The sequence below is a fragment of the Somniosus microcephalus genome, chromosome 1, assembly GCF_052327205.1.
Source record: "Somniosus microcephalus isolate GS21.2 chromosome 1, FLI_Smic_1.0, whole genome shotgun sequence".
Lineage (NCBI taxonomy): Eukaryota > Metazoa > Chordata > Chondrichthyes > Squaliformes > Somniosidae > Somniosus > Somniosus microcephalus.
Window position 1 is genome coordinate 95997590 of NC_140987.1, and position 23305 is coordinate 96020894.

At 45.6% G+C, this 23305-nt stretch overlaps 1 long non-coding RNA gene across 1 annotated transcript in view; it reads right to left on the bottom strand.

Annotated features, from left to right (window-relative positions):
- LOC147124241 (uncharacterized) overlaps positions 1-23305 on the bottom strand; it is a 67949-nt gene that overhangs the window by 13875 nt on the left and 30769 nt on the right. Inside the window, exon 3 of the long non-coding RNA XR_015079707.1 lies at positions 3421-3545. This is a non-coding gene — a long non-coding RNA (uncharacterized LOC147124241). The remainder of the gene's footprint in view (positions 1-3420; positions 3546-23305) is intronic.

The window sequence follows — 23305 nt, forward strand, 5'->3', positions numbered from 1 at the left end:
GCAGGGCGCCATAGACTGCATACACATGGTTTTGTGGGTGCCGTATAACAATCCTGAGATCTTCCGTAACCACAAAGGCTACCACTCATTTTATGTACAGGTGGTGTGTGACCATGGCCAGCAATTCCTGATCCTGGCAGCAGTCATGATGCAGTCATCCTGCGTCAGTCCGGTGTGCCAGCAATCTTCCAGCCACCACAGCAAACTCGAGGCTGACTGCTCGGAGATAAGGGCTAGTCGCTCTCCACATAGCTCATGACTCCCCTCCTCAATCCCAACACTCATGCCCAGCACTCATATAATGAGAGCCATGGTTCCACCAGGAACATCATCGAGCAGACCATCGGGCTGCTGAAGCAACGGTTCCGTTGCCTTGACTGCTCGGGAGGAGCCCTCCAATCCACGCTGGAGCGGGTATCCCATTTCGTGGTGGTCTGATGCACGCTTCACAACTTGGCCATCATGAGGGCGCAGCCCTTGCAACCAGGGATTGCGGGACCACCTCAAGAGGAGGACAAGGGAGAGGGGGAGGAGGAGGAAGAGGAAGCGGAGCAAGAGAAAGAGGGCGCGGAGGGAGGGAGGAGGCAAGCAGTCAATCCCCCTTCTGGATTGGCTGTCCTTGAACAGCTCATCAAACTCCAATTCCAATGAATAAAACACCAGATCCCCGTTGCTCACAACATCCCCATCATACTATTCCTCTATCACGGAATATCACAGCATCCTGTTGGGCACAAAGCTGAAATGAGAGACACTACAAAAGATTCCCAACAAAATTAATACATTTATCAAAAATCACTTCACACATATTTACAGTAACGATATGAACTAATCACCCTTGTGAAATCTCTTAGTGCCTGTTATTCGGGTGATCTTTCCTGTCCTAGTGCGTTTACGAAGTGCTCCCCCAGTGGCTGCAACATGCTGGTAGAAGGATGTTAAGTTTCCATGGGGGAGACTTCAGATGGCCTTGCAGGACGACCTCGAGCAGTTCTGGCCCTAGAAGGCCCGGCTGCAGACTGCACCACCTCGGCATGGGCGGCAGCAATCTGGGCTGGCTGGCTGACAGGCAGCCGCAAGGGGCAATGGTGGCGTGGTAGTGGTGAGAACAGGAATGCTGTCATCCTGAGAGAGAACAGTAGGGTCCTGCTCTACTGACCAACTGCCACTCTCCCAGAGCGGCGCCTCAGAATTCCTAGCAATCTGTTGGAGCACAGATTGCTGGACTGCTGTGACATCCTGCAAGCCCCGGTCGACAGTGGTAAGCTCAGCCACGATGGCAGCAGTCTGAACTTGGGTGGCATCAAGTTGAGACCGCATGACAGCAGTCTGAGCTTGGATGGCACCAATCAGAGACTGCATGAGAGCGGTCTGCGCTTCCACAGCAGCACTAAGACGTTGGGTCGCTTCTGCCTGTGCTGCAATGGCAGCAGCGACATCGCCCATCACATGCACCATCACGTCTGGGTCGACACGGTCTCTTTGAGAGTCTTCCATCGTTTCCAGTCTGGAAATCCTGGGCTTCAAGCTCTGTGCAGAGCCCCATGCAATGTTGGAGCTGGACTTCTCCGCGCTCCTTGACATTGCCATGAGGCTCTCTGGCAGGCTTGCCATTGCACCTATCAATTCGGTGTGCATGCCCATCACCCTTCTTCTGAAGGCCGCCCCATCGAGGTCCTCATCCGAGTCCTGTGCAGCAAACTCGCCCCCGAGCTACTCTTTCCCCCGGCCTTGCTGCAGCCCACTCGTGCCCGGTGCCTCACCCTGTGCAGATCCCGCTACTACACTAGCCTCTAAAGTACACGTCGTGCCAGTTTTTGAGCTGGTGTCTGCAAGTGACAGATGCAGTGTCTTTTTCTTCTCCTCCCTCGCTCTCGTGCATCACCTCGGGGACAGGCTGCTCTGGTGCTTGTTCTGCCTTTCTTCTTTCAGATAATCAACAAGAGTCGGGTTATGGTGAGGAGGAGGGGGGGAAAGCATGATATGCATGCATACAGCATCAGTAGCTTGAAAGCGAGAAGAGATTGTGGGATGAGAGGGAAGTGGATTGTGAGAAGGAGGATTGAGAAGGAGGATTAGGAATGACCATACCGTTGTTGTCCCCAAGTGGTTCAACCTCGCTGGTTGCCACGGCCTCTACGATCTGCCGCCCAATTATCTCCAGAACTCTCTCCTCCAGCTGGCTGAGGTCCTGGATGTCAGCCTGCCCCTCACCTGTCTGCTGTTGCTCACGGAGGTTGTGAGCCACCCTGGCCTGCAAGAGAAAGAGAAGTGTGTGAGTGAGTGTGGTGCAATGTGTTTGGGTGATGTGCTGTCATTACATGCAAGGTGTGAGAAATGTGTTGCAGCAGTGGTAAGGTTGTGAGGGTGAAGTGAAGCTATGATTGTGAGGTCTAAGTGGTGATAGGTTGAGATTGTTGGTAGGCGAGTGCTGGTGGTGTGGTGCATTGAGCAGTGTGGGAGGCCTGTCGTGCAAATGGGATATGGCATTTATTGAAACCTTCACTCACCTTGATCACTCGTGTGAGGTCATTAAATTTTTTTCGGCACTGGATGTCCGACCTTGGCATCACAGTGCTGGCCGTCACGTGGGTGGCTATCTCTTGCCACATTCTTCAGGAGGTGTGTGGTGAAGGCTTCCTTCTAGTCTGTGGGAAGAGGACAGCCCGCCTCCTCGCCACGGCCACAACTAGTGCCTCCAGATCTGCATCAGAATATCTCCAGGCTCTCTCCCTTTGAGGACGCTCTGCCACGGCTTTGCAGTTCATTATTCTTCCTTCTTCTTCGTCTTCTGGCAGCTGCAGTTGGAACTGGCTTGACGATGAGGTGCTGTAGCATCAAAACATCTCCCCTTTAAGTACTGAATAAAGCTTATGCCACACATGACTGGGAATTAGACTGGCCCCGATATTGGTCCATCTGTTGAGCGTTAAGCCAATAAGCAGCAGTTTTAGTGCTGATATCATGACTATAATCATGTTAATGAGGAATGAGCATGAATTTTACGTGATACCTAGACCATTTTGAGGTGGTGCAGCTTAACAGCGTTAGGCCTTAACACTGCCCGTTTTGTGGCTATATTCAATTTTTAGGCCATTTTCTTTCAATTTGAAGTTCATAAGGCAAGAGCTGGAAGGTTCTAACGGAGAAGAGAGAGCGAGGCAAAAACAGAAGTGCTTTTATGTTCTGATGTACCCCCGATACAGATTATTAAATATACTCTGTTCCACATACAATTGTGTTTGGAATCCCTTCAGAAGCAGTTGAAGGCCACTATTCTGCATCTTCTCATAGATGACTAATAGTGGCCCTGTTAACTATCTGGGAGTAGGTCACCTATTTGTTCCTCTCAGCATCAGAACCAGGACAATGGTGAAGAGAGAGAGAACATATCATTGCCATTCTAGCTGAAAGACTTACCTGTTGCTGAACGGGTACTTGTTGTACCACCTGGGCCTGCACCGCCTGCTGTCCTGCCACTGAGGTCTGCAAAGTCACTGTTGATGTGGTGTCTGAACCAGCCTCAGAGGTCTGCATATTGGGCTCTAAAGAAACAGAGGAAAACGGATCAGGATGCATTCATTCAAATGTTGAATTCTCGGTATGAGGGGAAATAAACTCTGATGTAAATTTGGTTCTCCTCCTAGAAAGAGAGAAAAAGCACAGTGTACAGCAGAACACCACAGATGCACTAAACTACTCTAAGCTGTTAGGCTGGGGCCTTTCCATTTCTGCAGTCACCAGGCCATGATTTAGCCTCCCATTAAAATGAATGGGGAGAAAATCACAGGCTGGTGAGCCAAAGAAAGAAAATCCCAGCTTCAATATGAACTGATTTTGGATAGGGCTGCAAAGTAGGTATGGCACAGGGCCTAAATATACTTTTTTGAAAAAAGTGTGACTAACTTTGAAATTATAAACATAAAATTCAAACTTTTTTTTGTTACTCCAAAGAATCTACCTGCTTTTTTTTCCCAAATAAGTAAGTTACACTTCCTTCCAGAAAAGCCCATAGAGTTACCTCCAAAACAGTAATAATTTATAACTAGGAATCTATGTTTGTGCCCCAACTTGACATTTTGTTTCTGTTGCTCTGTTATTTATTCACCAACACATGACTTTGTTGCAAATTGCAATCAGCACTTAAAATGAAAGAGCAAATCAGATAAAGAAGAACTACCTCATAAAATAAATGCAGGTTTATGCCCTGCCATTGACAAACAGCTGTGGGGTATGATTTTTGGTGACACTCTTAATATGCCATATATATGCAATTAACATGCATTGATTTCAAACAGATGCACGAATAGTACAGCCCAGTGTGTCACATATGATCTGTTCACCATATATTACCAGGACAATGGCACACCCATATGCATCAATGGGCACATATATTATTATGTCCGTGTGTAATTGAGACACAGACTGCAGGAGCTGGTTACAACAGGTGTTCACTGAGTGGAGACAAAACTGGAACTACTACGCAAAGTTACTGCACAGGCTTATATACAGGGGTGGTCAATACTGGTACTGCAGTATACAGGGGCTGCAGAATATAGTTCCTTCTGCAAAGTACATACACTACAATTCCTCCCCTTTTAGCTAAACAGTACATAACATTCGATTAATAATTAATTTACAATTACAGTTGCTAGATACATTAGCTGAAGTTAAGCAATTATAAGTTCAGTCTTTGAGGAGGCTTCCTGATTCTGTCTGGATAACGCCTCTTTGGGGTATCCGGTTCTTCTGGCAAAGTTGATTCGGGATCAACGTCGTTGTTTGGTTCGTCTGCTTCCAATATCACCGATTCTGAGGTAGATGCAATTGGTACTTCGGTTTCATCACCAGGTGTATCGGATCGTGGTGTGGAATTGACGTTTTCCAGTGACTAGAATCTGGTCAGCATGGCGTCTTACAATGCTCTCTCCAACGTCCACGGTATACATTAGAGGTCCTTGCCGTGTGCAGATCGTTCCTGGCTGCCATTTCCCTGTGCGGTAGTCCCGGGCCAAAACTGGTTGACCTATCTTGAAACTCCTGGTTGGCCTTTCATTCATATTCTGAAACTGCCTGTTCTCCACATCTCTTCTGATGTTTGGCTTAACCAAATCCAAGCGGCATCTTAGTCTTCGATTGAAGAACATCATGGCTGGAGTTTGGTTGGTAACCGCATGTGTCGCATTCCGGTAGGCAAACAAGAAGTTATCCACCTTGTGTTGTAGGGGTATGTCTTCATTACACATTGCCTTGATAGCCTTCTTGAATGTTTGAACGAACCTCTCATCCAATCCATTGGTGGCTGGATGATATGGGGCGGATGTGTAATGCTTAACACCATTGTTCTTTAAGAACCTCCGGAACTCTTCGGACACAAACTGTGGTCCATTGTCGGAGCAAATCTGTTCAGGCAGCCCATTTCTGGCGAATATGGTTCGTAAGACTGTGATAGTTTTTTCTGTGGTGGTTGAGGACATTTTTATTACCTCTGGCCACTTTGAATGTGCATCCACCGCAATTAAAAACATCGAGTCCATAAATGGACCAGCAAAATCAATGTGCACCCTTTGCCATGGAGATGAGGGCCACTCCCATGGATGTAGAGGGGCTTGTGGTGGGGCGGTTTGGACCTTCTGGCATCCTGTACAGCTCTTGGTCATCTCTTCGATTTCTCTATCGATTCCCGGCCACCACACAAACGCTCTGGCTAAGTTCTTCATTTTTACCCCTCCCAGATGACCCTCATGAAGCTCATTGAGCACTCTATCCTTCAATTTGGGTGGAATTACTACTCTGGATCCACACATCAAGGTTCCTCTGCACACTGACAGCTGTTCTCTTCTCGGCGAGAATGCTGGCAGCAGTGGTTCGCCATGTGCTGGCCATCCCTTCACCGTTAAATCATAGACCCTGGAGAGTGTCGGGTCATTTCGTGTTTCCTTTTCTATGTTTGCATTCGTCACAGGTAGACATTCGACTATGGTCGAGTGGAACATCTCCACAGGATCCACTGCAGGTGCTTCTTCCACCGTCGGCAACGGTAGGCGCGACAATCCATCAGCATTCCCATGCTGTTTAGTTCCTTTGTACTCGATGTCATATTGGTGTGCCCCTAGGAAAAGGGACCACCTCTGTAGCCGTTGTGCTGTCATTATCGGGACGCCCTTCTGAGGGTTGAAAATGGAGACAACAGGTTGATGATCAGTTAGTAGAGTAAATTTCTGACCATGCAGGTAGTGATTGAACTTCTTCACCCCCCACACCAGGCTGAGGGCCTCTCTGTCAATCTGGGCGTAGTTACGCTCAGCTGAAGTTAACGAGCGTGACGCAAAAGCTATCGGCCTCTCTGAACCATCAACGAGTTTATGTGACAGTACCGCTCCAATGCCGCAGGGAGACGCATCACACGCCAGTCTTATCAGTAGTGATGGGTTGTAGTGAGCTAATACTTCTCTTGAAGTGATTAGGTCTTTACTCTTCTGAAAGGCCCGCTTACATTCATCGCTCCATTTCCAAGCTACTCCAGTTTGTAGTAGGGCGTTCAGTGGGTGCAGAATTGTGGACAAATTCGGCAAAAACTTATGGTAGTAATTCACCAATCCTAGGAATGACCTCAGTTGCGACACATTTTCAGGCGCTGGAGCCTTAACTACCGCTTCAGTTTTGTCAGGGGACTTATGTAACCCCTCTTCGTCAATCACGTGGCCACAATACGGTATCTGTTTCTTAAAAAACTCGCACTTGGGGCGATTGGCTCGTAGCCCGTGTTCTCTTAGTCTAGTGAGCACCTGCTCTAGGTTGGCAAGGTGTTCACTGTCATTTTCACCTGTCACTAGGATGTCGTCCAAGTAACACTGGGTCCCCGGAATCCCTTGCAGGACTTGTTCCATCGCTCTTTGCCATATTGCCGGAGCTGATGCTACTCCGAATACCAGTCGATTATACTGGTAAAGACCTTTGTGAGTGTTTATCGTGAGATACTTCCTAGAGGATTCTTCAACCTCCATCTGCAAATATGCTTGTGCTAGGTCAATTTTTGTAAAACGCTTCCCTCCAGATAGTGAGGCGAAAATATCTTCTATCCTCGGGAGAGGATACTGTACTGTGTGAAGGACTGGGTTCACCGTCACCTTGAAGTCCCCACAGATGCGAACCTTCCTTGACTCCTCAGACTTATTGTTTAACGTTTTTTTCATGGCCGGAACGATGGGTGTCGTCCACTCGCTCCAGTCTACCTCAGATAACACGCCTGCATTCTCCAGATTCTCCAGCTCTGCCTCGACAGGTGGGCGAATTGCATATGGTACCGGTCTTGCTTTGAAAAACTTGGGGATTGCATTCTCTTCTATTTTTATCGAGGCGGTTACGCCTTTAAGAGTTCCCAGTTCTTGATGAAATACCTCTTTAGCGTTAGCTAAGATTTCTGACAATCGTCCAGGTGTGACGTCGTCATCCTTTTTACCAGCCACCGTCAGTGCCTGAATGGAGTGCCCGTCTAAACTTATCTTTCTGATCCATTCACGTCCCAATAACGGTGGTCCACCATCTTGCAGTATGTACAGATACAATTTCTGTATTTCTTTGCCGTTGTATTCGACAGGCACCCTTATTTTCCCTCTGGGGTATACTTTCTGCCCCGTATATGTCTTCAAGACAATGGATGTCTCTTTCAAGGGTATGTGTGAGAATAGCCGCTCGTAGTCTCGTCGATTCATGACAGTCAGGGCTGATCCTGTATCCAATTCCATTTTGACTTGGGACCCTGCTATCGTGAGGGTGACCCACATGGTTCGGTGATCCTCTTTCGCGATAACGTTGTGAAGTTTGAGACAGCTTAGTCTCTTGTTCCCGTATTCACTATCGCTCTTCTGGTCTTCCGAACTACTGTCCGTCATCTTTTTTACTTTCCTGTACTGTTCCTTAGTAGCCTTTTTGTTGTTGTTAGTCTTCTTCCCAGACCTGCAAACTCGTGCAATGTGTCCCATCTTTCCGCATTGCCTGCATATTTTGTCCTTGGACCAGCAGTCCTTCTGGTCATGGGTTGTTCTGCCGCAGCGATAACATTTTTCAAATCCCCGTGTCATTTCATGGGTGCCGTATTCCTGTGGCTTTTGCTGTATTTCCGCAGCTCCCCTTGCTGCTGCTTCGTACGATACTGCCAAGCTGAAAGCCTTATCCAGCGTCAGCTCTTTCTCTGAGAGTAACCTCTTCTGGGTTCCTTCACTCAGGAGTCCACAGGCAAATTTGTCCCGTAGAGTGTCTGTCAGTCCTGCTCCGAACTGGCAGTGCTTTGATAGCTTGCGTAGTTCCGTAAGGTAATCAGCATTGCTCTCATCTTTATGCTGATTTCTCCTGTGGAATTTAAATCTTTCTGCTATCAGCAGCGGTGTAGGATGTAGGTGTTCCTGTAGGATATCAACAATTTCGTTAAAACTCTTCGCCATCGGTTTGGCTGGAGTGATCAGGTTCCGCAATAGGCCGTACGTTCTTGCGCCCATTAAGTTTAGTAGTACCGATGCCTTTTTCTCATCGGCTACTTCGTTTGCCTTGCAATATACTTCGACTCTTTCCACATACGTGGTCCAGTCTTCTATTGCATTATCGAAGGCAGTGATATTGCCAGTCTTCGGCATCTTGGAAATCTAAGATGGCGCCTCCCGCGCTTTGCCTTCTTCCCCGATTTAATGAAATGGCGCCTCCTGCGCTTTGCCTTCTTCCCCGCTGGATTAAGATGGCGCCTCCCGCGCTTTCTATCTTCCCCGCTGCTGCTAGCGCTGTTGCTGGCGTTTTTATGCCTTGATGGCGACGCCCTATGGTCTTCGCGCACTCCCCCCCCGCGCTGCTGCTAACGCCGCTCTCCGCGGTCCCCGTGTCAAACTGCAGCTCCTCGCGGCTTTCTGCGCTTCTAATTTCTTTTATTTTCCCGTCGTCAGAGCAAACCCTACGGGACACTTTCCTCCCTCTTCTCGGGTCTGTACGCTGCCCGGCTTCGTAGCACCGGCCGCGCCGTGTGTGCTCCACCCTCTCTCTCTCTCTCTCCTCTTCCTGACAACGCTGATCGGCCCCGTTGAAAAGCCACCTGATCGAGCTCTAGCCCACCGCAGCCCAGGAAGGGTCAGTGTGCTACCTGCCACCAGCCCGATTAGCTGGAACACCATAGACAGGATAACCAAGCCCCGCTCTCGACAGCCTCTCCTGCAATCTTCAAATCCGATGAATCAGAGGCGGTTGCCCACGGTCGACGCTCGCTTCTGTTTTTTTTTTCTCTTTCGTTCCTTCTTCCTTCTGGCCTCGACCTCTGACAACTTCGCTTCAGGGATGGATCCCCATGAGGTGGTGCAGACTGTAGCTAAGTTCGGATCTGCTCGTCGCCAGTATTATGTCCGTGTGTAATTGAGACACGGACTGCAGGAGCTGGTTACAACAGGTGTTTACTGAGTGGAGACAAAACTGGAACTACTATGCAAAGTTACTACACAGGCTTATATACAGGGGTGGTCACTACTGGTACTGCAGTATACAGGGGCTGCAGAATATAGTTCCTTCTGCAAAGTACATACACTACATATATCACTGGAACATTGCAGAGCTCCATGCTGTCCTCTACAAACAAGCATAGCTTACGTAAGACTTATGTAGAAAAAAAACTTTATTCAAAAAGTGGAACTGACATTATAATGGCCCATATTTTCCGATCCCTACAGGTGTGTTCGAGCTGTGTACACACCCATAGGGACCTCGCAAGTGCCGGTTTCAGGCACTTCAGAATCCTCTTGACAGATCGGACACCTGCCCTGGAGAAGGGCCTCTGCGGTCAGAGGGTTCCGCTTTCTGCAGAACCTCCACTTGCTGATATCCCTTAAAATTCTTACGCCTGGTAAGAGTTTAAAAAAAGTAAAAAAACAATTTTCCCCCACTCATTTATAATTAAAAAACTTTTAAAAAAGTTAAGTTTATTTTTAGCCCTGTAAAAAAACAAATTTTTGTTTCAAATATTTAATGTTACTGTAATTTTAACATTTTAAAAACTTGATAAAAAATATTTAATGTTTTGATGTCTTTTTTCAGTGATCCCCATTAATACTTTTGACAGGTCTACCTGTCAAAAGTATGAAGGGGGATTCCCTTCTCCCATTGGCTCACCTGGCCCACGTGATCCCAGGGTGCTTGTGAACCGCCTGCGCCCCTAGGATACCTTGGCCTCTGTGCGCGCACCAGGAGAGGCCCAGGATCGGAAATGGCCGGACCTCAGGAGTCCTCAGGTAAGGGCGTAGATTTTTTCTCGATAAGTGGCATCCACACGCAGGAAGCCTCCTATCGGAAATTATGGGCCAATGTATTTGTGGCTTAGGTGCTTGTAAATCAAGTCCACCTATAAAACACTCCAATTCCTATTAGAATTGCATCCAATAAGCTTTGCCCTGAGGCCTAATCACTCACGGCCTGGGACCTGAGTTTTGCTCCTTTCATGGAGTTTCTATTCATCTCGCTCCATGAATTGAGCAACTAATGCAAGATGACACTCAGTGCAGTATGGAGAATGTGCTATATTGTCAGAGGTGCCACCTATCAAATGAGCGGTCAAAATGAAGCCTCATCTTTTTAAGGTGAGCATAAAAAATTCACTGTTCACTATTCACAGAAAAGCAGTTTTCACCCCAGTTTTCGGGCCAATGTTCATCTCTCAAACAACACCAACAAATTAACTGATCATTCATCGCATTCTTATTTGTGTGCAAATTAGCTGCCTTGTTAGCCTACATAATGACAGTGGCTGCACTTCAAAAGTAATTTAATGGTTGTAATGGCATTTTAGGGCATCGTATGGATGTGATTAAGTGCAATATAAATTTAAGTTCTTTTTCTTTCTTTCTGGATGCTGCTGTCACAACTTTTTCTTCTCATGATGGGCCAATGTCCAATTTCTGACCCCCTCGTACAGCCACAGCCACCACCAGTGCTCTTGGCACTGCCATGACCACTTTCTGTGTCCATGCTACTACAGTTTTGTGGTCTCCTAGTGCAGCCATGGACACTATCAGACTCCTATTATAGCTCTGACCCTCTTTTATGACCACTTTCTCCTCTCCTTTTGCAACTACAAATTATTTCCGAGGTGCTGGTTCTCCCAAACCACACCATTCTGCCCCGTTTCCTCCTAATGCTGGCAATCCTAGGACCCACCCTCAGTACTGCCAAAACAGCAGTTTCCTCCAACTCACTGTAAGTAACAGGAGAAATCTGCTAGCTTATATTAAATATTGAAAAATAAATTAGTTGGGAGCCACAAGTCTATTGTTCAATCAAATAGTACAGGTGACATTGCAAAAGTGGTAATGCCAATGTTATATTTTTGGGGGTTAATATTAGGAAATGAACACTTTTGGGACCTTGTGCCCAGATTAGGTATGCCAGAAATGTGCTATAATCACAAACTACATAGGAGCTCCTTGGAGAATTTGTCAATGACAGAGAAACTTCCTATTGCTGCACAAGTGTGTGTTGGGAGCTCAGACGGAGCATAGAGGCAGGATATTTTTGTTCACAGCCTCAGAAACAGCACAGAAATATGTGCTGTGATCAAGAGGTAAAACTAATCGATAAAATATTTACATATTTTTTATTTCCAAATAATTCTTTTTAAAAAGTGCCTCAGAATTAAAATATATTCATTTCAAAAGGTGCTATAAGAGCATAGGCTCTCTTCCTGCATTTTAAATTGAAATGGTTCAAATTTAGATTTTTCAAATTTTAAAATCTTGGCCCAAATCAGACTCGGCTTTGGAGCAAATTTGCGGTGGATGATAACAGCAAACGAACGGCGTTGGCTGTTATTACCCCTTTGAAACTGACCGCAACTTCAGGATTTAGCACATGTGCATCCTAACGCAGAAATCCTGAAGTTGCGGTCAGTCATTTACTGCTCCTGTAATGTATGTAATGTATATATACCTTAAGGGAGAGAACTACTTTTTACAGCTCCTGTATACTGTAGTACCAGCAGTGACCACACCTGTATATAAACCCTGAGTAGTGATCTGTACAGCTAATTCTAGAGTAACCCTCATTCAGTAAACACCTGTTGAATCGTTCCCTGCAGTCTGTTGTCTGATTATTGAAGGACACAACGTTAAGATACACGGACATAACATTGGCGACGAGGCAGATTCGAACCTACCTGCAACTCTGCATCACCTCCCAGGGATTCGCTCCTGGAGAACAGTGGAAGAAGGTCAAGTCCAGAAGCACGGGCGTCGACCACGGGCAACCGCCCAGTCATCCAGCAGAGATTTGAGCATCGCAGGGGAGGCTGTCGAAAGCCAGGCTTGGCTTTCCAGTCACGGTGGTCCAGCGAAACGGGCTGGCAACAGGTACTGCGCAGACCCTTCCCGGACAGTGGCGGGCTAGAGCCCAACCGAGCGGCACAGAAAAAGGCCGAGCAGCGTCGATGGGGGAGAGAGAGAGGGCAGAGCGCACAGGGCGCAGCCGGTGTTCAGGACCGAGCGGCGTCAACGGGGGAGAGAGATGAGAAAGAGCAGAGCGCAGCCGGTGTTCAAGGGCCGAGCAGCGTCAACGGGGAAGAGAGGCACGCAGGAAAACACGAGGCGCTGCCATTGCCACGAGGACCGCAGAGAGCGGCGTTGGCAGCAGCGCGGGAGATGCCATTTTAAGCCGCAGCGGGGAAGAAAGGAAAGCGCACGAGACGCCATTTTAAGCCAGTCTAACCACACCCAAAAATGCCGAAGAGTGGCAGTATCACAGCGTTCGACAATGAAGTCGAAGATTGGACGACATATGTCGAACGCATAGAAGTATACTGCAAGGCGAATGAAGTGCCAGATGACAAGAAAGCGCTGGTATTGTTGAATTCAATGGGTGCAACAACGTATGGCTTACTACGAAACCTAGTAACCCCAGAGAAGCCAGTAGAAAAGGATTTTGAAAACATAGTGTCAATCCTACAGGACCACTTAAACCCCACACCGCTGCTGATAGCAGAAAGATTTAAGTTTCACAAAAGGAACCAGCATAAAGATGAAAGTAATGCTGAGTATTTAACGGAACTGCGCAAGCTATCGAAACACTGCCAGTTTGGAATGGGACTAGCAGATACTTTAAGGGACAAGTTTGTGTGTGGGCTTCAAAGTGAAGGAACCCAGAAACGGCTTCTATCAGAAAAGGATCTTACGCTGGACAAGGCTTTCAGCATTGCAGTATCACACGAAGCAGCAGCACGGGGCGCTGCAGAGATACAACGGAGACCGCAAGAATATGGCACAAATGAAATGTCATATGAAACAGTGAAGTGCTATCGCTGCGGCAGAACAACACACGACCATAATGATTGCTGGTTCAAGGACAAAGTGTGCAGATAGTGTGGAAAAGTAGGACACATAGCAAGAGTCTGCAGGTCATGAAAGAAAACCAGCAGCAAGAAATCTCCACAGGAGAAGTACAAGAAGGTACATAAGGTGACGGAGAGTAGTTCAGACGAACAGAAGAGTGATACAGACTCCGGAAGCAAGGAGCTGGGTTGTCTGAAACTACATTATGTGATCAAAACGGAGGATCACCAAACTATCTGGGTCACGCTCAAGATAGCAGGAGTCCAAGTGAAAATGGAATTGGACACAGGATCAGCCCTAACAGTCATTAAACCGAAGGGACTACAAGCGGCTATTCTCACATATATCCTTGAGAGATACAAAGATTGTCTTGAAGACGTACACGGGCAAAAAGTCTACCCCAAAGGAAAAATAAGGGTGAACGTTATATATAACGGCTAGGAAATACCAAAAATGGACCTATATGTATTGCCAGATGGAGGACCACCACTACTAGGACGTGAATGGATCCGGAAGATACAGCTAGATTGGCATTCCATACAAGCACTGACTGTAGATGCCAAAAAGGATGACGACGTCACACCTGGACGACTGTCAAAAATGGTAACTGACGCACAAGAAGTGTTCCAGCAGGGACTCGGAACACTAAAAGGCATAACAGTGACGATCAAAATAGAGGAAAATGCAAGCCCAAAGTTTTTTTTAAGGCCAGACCGGTACCTTATGCGATCCGCCCAGCCGTCGAAGCAGAGCTGGAAGGTTTGGAACGTTCAGGAGTACTGTCCAAAGTGGACTGGAGCGAGTGGGCTACACCCATAGAGAAGGAGACCTGAAATGACCCGACACTGTCTCGGGTATATGATTTGACGGTGAAGGGATGGCCAGCACATGGCGACTCACTGTTGCCAGCATTCTCATCCAGAAGAGAACAGCTGTCAGTATGCCAGGGGACCTTGATGTGTGGATCCTGAGTGGTAATTCCACCCAAGTTAAGGGAGAGAGTGCTCAATGAGCTTCACGAAGGTCATCTGGGAGGGGTGAAAATGAAAAGCCTTGCTAGGGCTTATGTGTGGTGGCCGGGGATCGATCAGCAAATCGAGGACCTGACAAAGAGCTGCTCAGGATTAGGGTTGCAAAGGGGTGGAAAGTTTCCGGTAAATTTCCGGAAATTTTCCACGGGAAGTTTAGCTTGGGAATTTTGCCCAAAAAAGCACATGCTAGCATAATATTGTTTTTTTTGTATTTCTTTCTTTTTTTTTCCCACAGGTCCTCTCTTTAAATTACTAACAGAGATGGAATCTTAATTATTAAGGAATTTCTTAATCAATATATGTTTATCTTCTTACTTGGCTTGTTTTAATAATTACAAGTTGTGTGTGTGACTGTGAACAAATGTGTCCTGATTGGTTGGATGAGTGGATGAGCGATTAGCTCCCTCTATTTGTAATATTTGCATATCGAATTGTGATTGGCCTGCAGGCATCTGTAAGACTGCTATAGTTTTTTTAAGATCCAGGTTAGGGGTCCTGAGGGAAGTCATCTTGTTTTCTGCTGATGTTGTGATGATGCAGTAAGTAAATCAGACTTTATACCAAATAAACCAGTAACTTGTTGAACTCTGTTGTCCTTCAATTTAAAATATACAAAATAATACACTATTGGTGATGTAGCGTCGTGTGTGTACAGGTCATGCTTCCATCACATGGAGCATCAGCAAAAATGTACTCACCCTGTTGCAATCGTGCTGATCGACTGCAGTTCAACACAGAGATGAATGCCCTTTATTTCTCTGCATAGAACAATGCCACGTTTACCGTCGGATGTGTGGAAGCATTTTACCCCAGGCATTAAAGATGGAAAGACTGTGTACATGTGCAAACACTGTAGAAAGCCATATGTAAAGAATGCCACAAAGATGCAGCAGCATTTATCCAAATGCAACAACTTCACTCATATTACGTCTATTGGGTGCGCAGCTCATGGGCTTAACCTGCTCCTCAAGGACATCATGGGTCTGAGAACCATGGAAGCACTGTACAAGAGAGCCAAGCAAGTTGTTAAGTATGTCAGGGGAAAACAGGTAGTTGCAGCAACCTACAACTCCAAGCAAATGACAAAGAACAAGAACACCACACTGAAGCTGCCCAACAACACTAGATGGGGTGGTGTTGTCATAATGTACAACAGCCTTCTGGAGGGTAAGGAGTCGCTGCAAGAAATGGCAATATCCCAGTCTGGGGATATGGAAACCACCATCAAGAAAATACTGCTGGATGATGTGTTTTGGGAGAGAGTGGTTAGCAGCCTTAAACTACTCTCACCAGTTGCATCTGCAATTGCTCAGATTGAAGGAGATGACGCTGTCTTGTCAGATGTTCTCAGGCTTTTTACTGATTTAAAAGAACAAATCAGCATTGCCCTACCCACATCCCTGCTGCTCAAAGCAGAGGAGAAGGCAATTGTTCAATTCATACAGACGCGTCAAGAATTTTGTGTCAAGCCGATTCATGCTGCAGCATACATGCTGGACCCAAAGCATGTTGGGAGACCAATACTTTCTGGAGAACAGATCAACAGCACTTACAGTGTGATTTCTACCCTCTCACACCATCTCAATCTGGATGTGGGCAAAGTTCTGGGAAGTCTGGCAAAGTTCTCTACCAAGCAAGGTCTTTGGAATGGGGATGGGATATGGGAATCATGCAAGCATATCAGTGCACATACCTGGTGGAAGGGACTTTGTGCATCTGAGGCCCTGTCACCTATTGCATCGGGGATACTCCAAATCCCACCTTCATCAGCGGCCTCTGAACGAAACTGGTCACTTTTTGGGAATACGCATACAAAGGTGCGCAACAGGCTGACTAACAAGAGAGTGGAGAAACTGGTGGCTATCCGGGCGAACCTACAACTTATTGAGCCAGATACAGAAGTGTCCACCACACAGCTAGACACTGACACAGAGGAGGAAATGGACACAGAGGAGGAAATGGACACGTCAGAGCCAGAGAATCAGGAGGAGCAATGAGGAGTAGAAGGCTCATGAGTAGAAAACTCAAAGGGACAAAATAAGGACAAATTACAGGCTAAATAAGCTGACGCTCTTATTTTATTTTAGATGGGTCTTTTTTGTGGGGGTTCAATAAAGTTCAAAATTATAACCTAAATAAAGTTTTGAAAGCCTGTTTTTATTTGTATGGAACAGTATGTCTATTTTGACGACAAAGATAATATAAGGGTCAGAGACAAAAACCATCAGTGTGCAAAAAAACTCAAAATTCCCATAAATTCCCAAAAATTCCCATGGAAAGTTTCCTCTTTTAAAAATTCCCAGAATTTTGCAACCCTACTTAGGATGCCAGAAGGTCCAAAATGCACCACCACATGCCCCTCTACACCCATGGGAGTGGCCCTCATCTCCATGGCAACGGGTGCATATTGATTTTGCTGGTCCATTCATGGACTCGATGTTTTTAATAGCCGTGGATGCGCACTCGAAATGGCCTGAGGTGATCAAAATGTCCTCCACCACCACAGAGAAAACTATTGCAGTCCTACGGACCATTTTTGCCAGGAATGGCTTGCCAGAGCAGATTTGCTCTGATAGCGGACCACAGTTTGTGTCCGAAGAGTTTCGAAGATTTATGAAAAGGAATGGGGTAGGGCATTACACATCCGCCCCGTATCATCCAGCCACAAATGGATTGGCTGAGAGGTTTGTACAAACCTTTAAAAAAGCAGTAAAGGCCATGTGCGATGACGACATTCCACTGCAGCATAAGGTGGACAATTTCCTGTTAGCCTACAGAAATGCGACACATGCAGTCACCAACCAGGCCCCGGCCATGATGTTCTTTAACCGAAGGTTGAGATCTCGTCTGGATTTACTCAAACCAAATGTACGAAGAGATGTTGAGAGTAAGCAATTCCAGCACATCAATGAGAAGCCGACAAGGAGCTTCAATGTAGGGCAACCAGTCTTGGCCCGCGACTACCGAACAGAGAAATGGCAACCAGGAACGATATGCACACGGCAGGGGCCACTAATGTACACAGTGGATGTTGGGGAGAACATTGTGAGACGCCATGCTGACCAGATCCTAGAGTCACAGGAATGAGTCAACCCCATGTCTCGGCCATACGTACCTGGTGAGGAACCCGACGTATAGGTCGCATCTACCTCAGAAACAATAGCATTGGAAGCTGATGAATCAACTGACGACAGGGTGCTAGAATCGCCTCCGCACCAAGAGCGAGACACTTGGGAAAGGCGTTATCCAGAAAGAATCAGGAAGCCTCCCCAGAGACTGAATATATGAATGGACTATTTTCATATAACATTGTATATTAAAAATGTTAATTGTTAAATGAGTATTATGGTACTGTTAATCTAAAAGGGGAGGAATTGTAATGTATGTAATGTATATATACCTTAAGGGAGAGAACTACTTTTTACAGCTCCTGTATACTGTATAGTACCGGCAGTGACCACACCTGTATATAAACCCTGAGTAGTGATCCGTAGAGTTAGTTCTAGAGTAACCCTCATTCAGTAAACACCTGTTGAATCGTTCCCTGCAGTCTGTTGTCTGATTATTGAAGGACACAACGTTAAGATACACGGACATAACAGCTCCGACACTGGTTGCTCTGTGCCCGCCACCCGCCCCATAGTCGGCAATCAGTGTAATCAGGGAAATCAGTGAAACTGACAAAAACTTGGGCTTTTCTGCGGTAATATCGTTGTTAAATACTCCATTAGAAGTTAGACCTTGTTGGATTAGGTGTAACTGGGCTTCTAAAAGCATATGGACTGCTAAACAAACGTTATGACCCTGAAAAACTAATTTTAATTTTGTGGAATGTCAAATTTCTCCATGATAATAAAAATTACAATTTTCAAGGAACTTAAAAAAAAATCATTTTTTAAAAAAGTTTGTTCATATTTATTTCAGGTTTACCTTCTCCCCATGTGAGAGCCTCAATCTTTGTTTTGCTCTCTAACATTTTTAAAAAGTCAGACTAAAAGAAACTTCTTCACTTCCTGGTTCCCTGTCTTAGAATTCTGCATTGTGATTAGCTACTTAGACAGTTTTTGACGTCACAGCAGCTCGCATTATGGGATTCCCACTACACTACACTGAGCTCAATTGCACGTCGAAAAAGCCAAACTTCCCGCCACATAGATCGCAAAATCTTTGTGGGTAGCTCTCTTCGTCGCTGACTGCAAATTACAGGCAATTATGTGCGCAAGTCTCTAGATTGGGGCTTGAACCCACAACTTTGTGACCCGAGTATTGCTGCTTCTGAGCCAAGGCTGACACCTAAATATCACTGCAAAAGTACTTAGTTATCAAAAGTTGTTGTTTAGATTCAAGACTTTAATTCAGTACCAAACAATAAACCTTCAATAATAATACAATCTTTCCAGAACTGTTTATACAAGCAATGGGGTAGACTTTCCCATCAAGCAATGTTTGGGCAGCCGGCCAGTGGAGCGTGCCAAACAGCCACCCGATGATCCCAACAAGAGGCCCAGTCTATTTTGAGGGCCAAGCTTCATTAGGATAGAGCTGGTGGGCTGCCGGCAGAAAATGAGCAATCCAAGCCAGCCTGCTGGCTGCGGGCCTCTGCGTTATTGGGTGGCACAGCTGGCCTCTAGGCTGGTACATCCAGGGCGGGAGGGCAGTTCTGCTTTTAGGCGGGAATGGAATCTGCTGTGGCAGCGGCCCAGATTGCATTTGTGGAGCCTGGAGGAGCACCGGTGTACAGTGTTTGTTCTGTACAGTACTGTCCTAAAATGGCAATTGGGGTCCTATATATATATCATAGAACCCCAATTTGCCTATTAAAAGGGCTTATTGCTTGACTCAGATGGGCCCTCCAGCCGCCCAGTGGTAGGCCCTGGGGAAGAAAAGTCATTCTCCATTATTTTTGGGGCGGGAAATCTCAAAATCACTCCTAATGATTGTTTTTGTGTTTTGAGTATAAAAAACAATAAATGAGGATGGTTTAACCATAGAGCATACATTATTACAAAATATAATGACCCTTGCTAATTCTCCTCACCTATATCCGTGTTCAGCTCTCTTATTCTACTTTGTGATTATAGCTGTGAAAGATCAGTTAGCACACAGTATATAGGTTTTTACTTTCAAATTTACCTTAAAAGATGTTTGAGTTTATACTTAACCTTTTTCTGATTTTATACAAAAAAGAACACATTTTGGCTACTTTCACTGCCCCTTAAAATGTTTCCTGGAGGGTTTTCGTTCTCATTAATTTTTCAATTGAAGAGAAGAAGCTTACAAGTAACATGTCCTGCCATCCTCTGTTAATGAGCAGTTTTGCTGTCAATTCTAAAAATTTCTAGACACTGTGGGGGTAATTTGACTTTGGGTAATAGTATAAAGCGGGCAATATCGATTCAGCAGCCCGTTATACATTGCTCTCAATTTCATTTCCATTGACTTCAAGAATTGTTATAAGACCAAAAATATCTTCAATATTAATGAATTTATCCTTTCTTGACAAGTTGCACTCAAGCAGAATGCTAGCTTTCAACAACTGAAAATCCTTAGGTAGAAAAAAAAGCAGCAAATTAGCGCCATGGTTTGTGCTAGCATGACTTTGGAGGGGTGGGGGGGGCGGGGGGGAAGAAGTGATGGGAATCCAAAAAACCCTCATGTTTTCATGGTGTTGTTACTCTGGCTGTAACCTACAGAAACAACAAAAAGAGATGGATGACTAATGTTCTTTCTGAGGAGTGGTTTCATCACTTTCACTCAAGTATGACATTGAAAGGCAGAAAAGTTGCCTTGATAGTTAATGACTGTGTGGCTAATGTGAAATGCCTACATCTAAATGTAGAATCATTGGCAACAGCTTCAAGCAGTGTAAATTCATGCCACTAGTAAGGAAGCAGCTGCATCTGACACAGTTGATAATCCCATACAGGTCCTGAGGGCAAACTCTGAAGCTGTGAATCCATTTGGGCACATGAATCCTCTATTGTGACTGCAAGCAGTCATGAGGTTTGAATAGATTGTCAGTGTTGAAAAGGAAGTCCTAATGTCTGGATTGCTGATCGACAAGGAAATTGTTAATGTTGTTTGGGAGGAGGATGCTGCTGCTTGTGGGAGTATGAGGAGCAAGGTTAAGTGAGTGGATCCAGCTAAAAAACAGAGGTAGAGAAAGCAGCTTCCACCACGTCCAGGCTGTCCAATTCTACGTGATTGCTGAAGGCATGACTGACAACCAAGCTAGATGTCCCAATGGAACTTTTCTCTGCACTAAATACTTTGTGAACAAATGTGCTGTCATAGGAACAGGATTAGGCCATTCAGCCCCTCGAGCCTGTTCCGCCATTCAATTAGCTCGTGGCTGATCTGTATCTTAACTCCATCTACCCGCCTTGGTTCTGTAACTCTCAATACCCTTGGCTAACACAAATCTATCAATCTCAGTTCAATTCCTGTCAACTAGAAGCAAACCAGAATAATTGAATATTTTGCAAAATGACTGAAATTAGTACTGCACACCTTATATGCTGCTCAAATATCAATCACATGCATTTCAATCGTTTTATATTTTATGGGATTTTCTTAGTGTCACTGTAGTATTTTGCTGTGCTGTTTCATTAAAACTGCTTAACTTAAACTATTGGAAATTAAATTTTATTTAGCAAAAAGTGACTGAATTCACAGGACTCTATACTACGACTATGATTTAATCAGAGTATTTCAGAGTAAAAGCTGTAGGACTGTGTCACTGAAATTGGGTTTTAAAAGTTTAGATTTCTACTTTTACAACAGTTAGTTTGAGGTGGTCACAGCTCTCTTCTGAATGGTCAGTACAATCAATAGTTCCACAAATTTACTGGATGCAATGACTTATTTCATTAATTTTATTATAAAATTAGTGTTTTCCTTAAAGGTTTTATAAGAACATAAGAAATAGGAGCAGGAGTAGCCATTCGGCCCTTCGAGCCTGCTCAGCCATTCAATGAAATCATGGCTGATTTTCTGCCTCAATTCCATTCACCGGCCCTATCGCCATATCCCTTGATGCCCTTACTAGTCAGAAATCTATCGATTTCGGTTTTGAATATACCCAATGACTGAGCCTCCACAGCCCTCTGGGGTAGAGAATTCCAAAGATTCACCATCCTCTGTGAAGAAATTTCTTCTCATCTCAGTCCTGAATGGCCTGCCCTTTATCCTGAGGCTGTGGCCCCTGGTTCTAGACTCCCCAGCCAAGGGAAACATTCTCCCAGCATCCACCCTATCAAGCCCTGTAATGATTTTGTATGCTTCAATGAAATCCCCTCTCATTCTTCTGAATTCAGGAGAATACAGGCCTAGTTTACTCAATCTCTTGTATGCAAACGACGCTTATTTTGGAGTAAAACCTCATTATTCCCTCTTGGCCCTTGGCCAGGCAAATAGAAAATTACAAGGAGGAATCCACTGGGCTGCATTTTGCACTATTACCAGAAACAATTGTTGCTTTTGTGGATGCAAAAGGTACTCTGCAGTGTTAAAAAATAAACACCAGCATTTTAATGGATTTGCAATTTAAAAAAATAACAATGCCAAGCATCGAGGATGTACAGAGGGTAACAGTATATTCCACCATTTTTGATTGTGTTTTCTGCTTACATTACAGGTGATGAATAATTTGTTTTAAGAAAAAATGATTAGTTGAATTAATTTTTCAAATGATTACTATGGGCCTAATAACTAGGAGTTTGGAAAAGAGGGGGGTACGATTTTAAAACCGGAACTCGGGAAGCAAGGGTTTCCTGGAGTTAAATTTGGCAAGATCGGTTTTAAATTTTGTCAACAGGTTTCCCTCCCAACAGCCAGCCAGAATTACAGGCTGTCTGCCAGGCCAGATAGCAACCAGGGAGTGGATGTCATGTAAGTCCAACATCGCCGAGGAAGGAGGGGGCACGTGGGGGGGAGTTGGGCATTGCAGGGGAGGAGTATATGGGACATCGCGGGGTGGGGGGGGGGGTGCGGTGGGGGAGCATTCCTCCTTCTCCTGGCCCATTAGCAATGCAATAAAGGCCCTTGCCACATGGGTTCGGCCCATCTTGCCTCCTTCCATCTGCTAGGATTCCCGAGGCCCGGGTACCTGCAGGTATTAAAGCCACATAAGGAGATATTAGGACAGGTGACCAAAAGCTTGGTCAAAGAGATAGGTTTTAAGGAGGGTCTTAAAGGAGGAGAGAGAGTTTAGGGCCTAGGCAGCTGGAGCCCTGGTTAGACCACACCTGGAGTACTGTGAGCAGTTCTGGGCACCACACCTTAGGAAGGATATATTGGCCTTGGAGGGAGTGCAGCGTAGGTTTACCAGAATGATACCGGGACTCCCAACGGTTAAATTACACAAAGTAGGGTTGTATTCCCTCGAATTTAGAAGGTTAAGGGGTGATTTGATCGAAGTTTTCAAGGTTTTACGGGGAACAGATAGGGTAGAGAGAAACTAGTCCCGCTGGTTGGAGAATCTAGGACTAGGGGGCATAGTCTAAAAATTAGAGTCAGACCTTTCAGGAGTGAAATTAGGAAACATATCTACATACAAAGGGTGGTAGTAGTTTGGAAATCTTTTCCGCAAACAGCAATTGATACTAGATCAATTGTTAATTTTAAATCTGATATTGATAGATTTTTGTTAACCAAAGGTAATAAGGAATATGGGGCAAATGCAGGTATATGGAGATAGGTCGCAGATCAGCTATGATCTCATTGAATGGCGGAACAGGGTCGAGGGGCTAAATGGCCTACTCCTGTTCCTAAGGCACAGCCACCAGTGGTGGAGCGAAGAAAATCGGGGATGCGCAAGACACCAGAATTGGAGGAGCACAGAGATCTCGGAGGGTTGCAGGGCTGGAGGAGTTTACAGAGATGGAGAGGGGTGAGGCCATGGAGGGATTTGAAAACAAAAGATGAGAA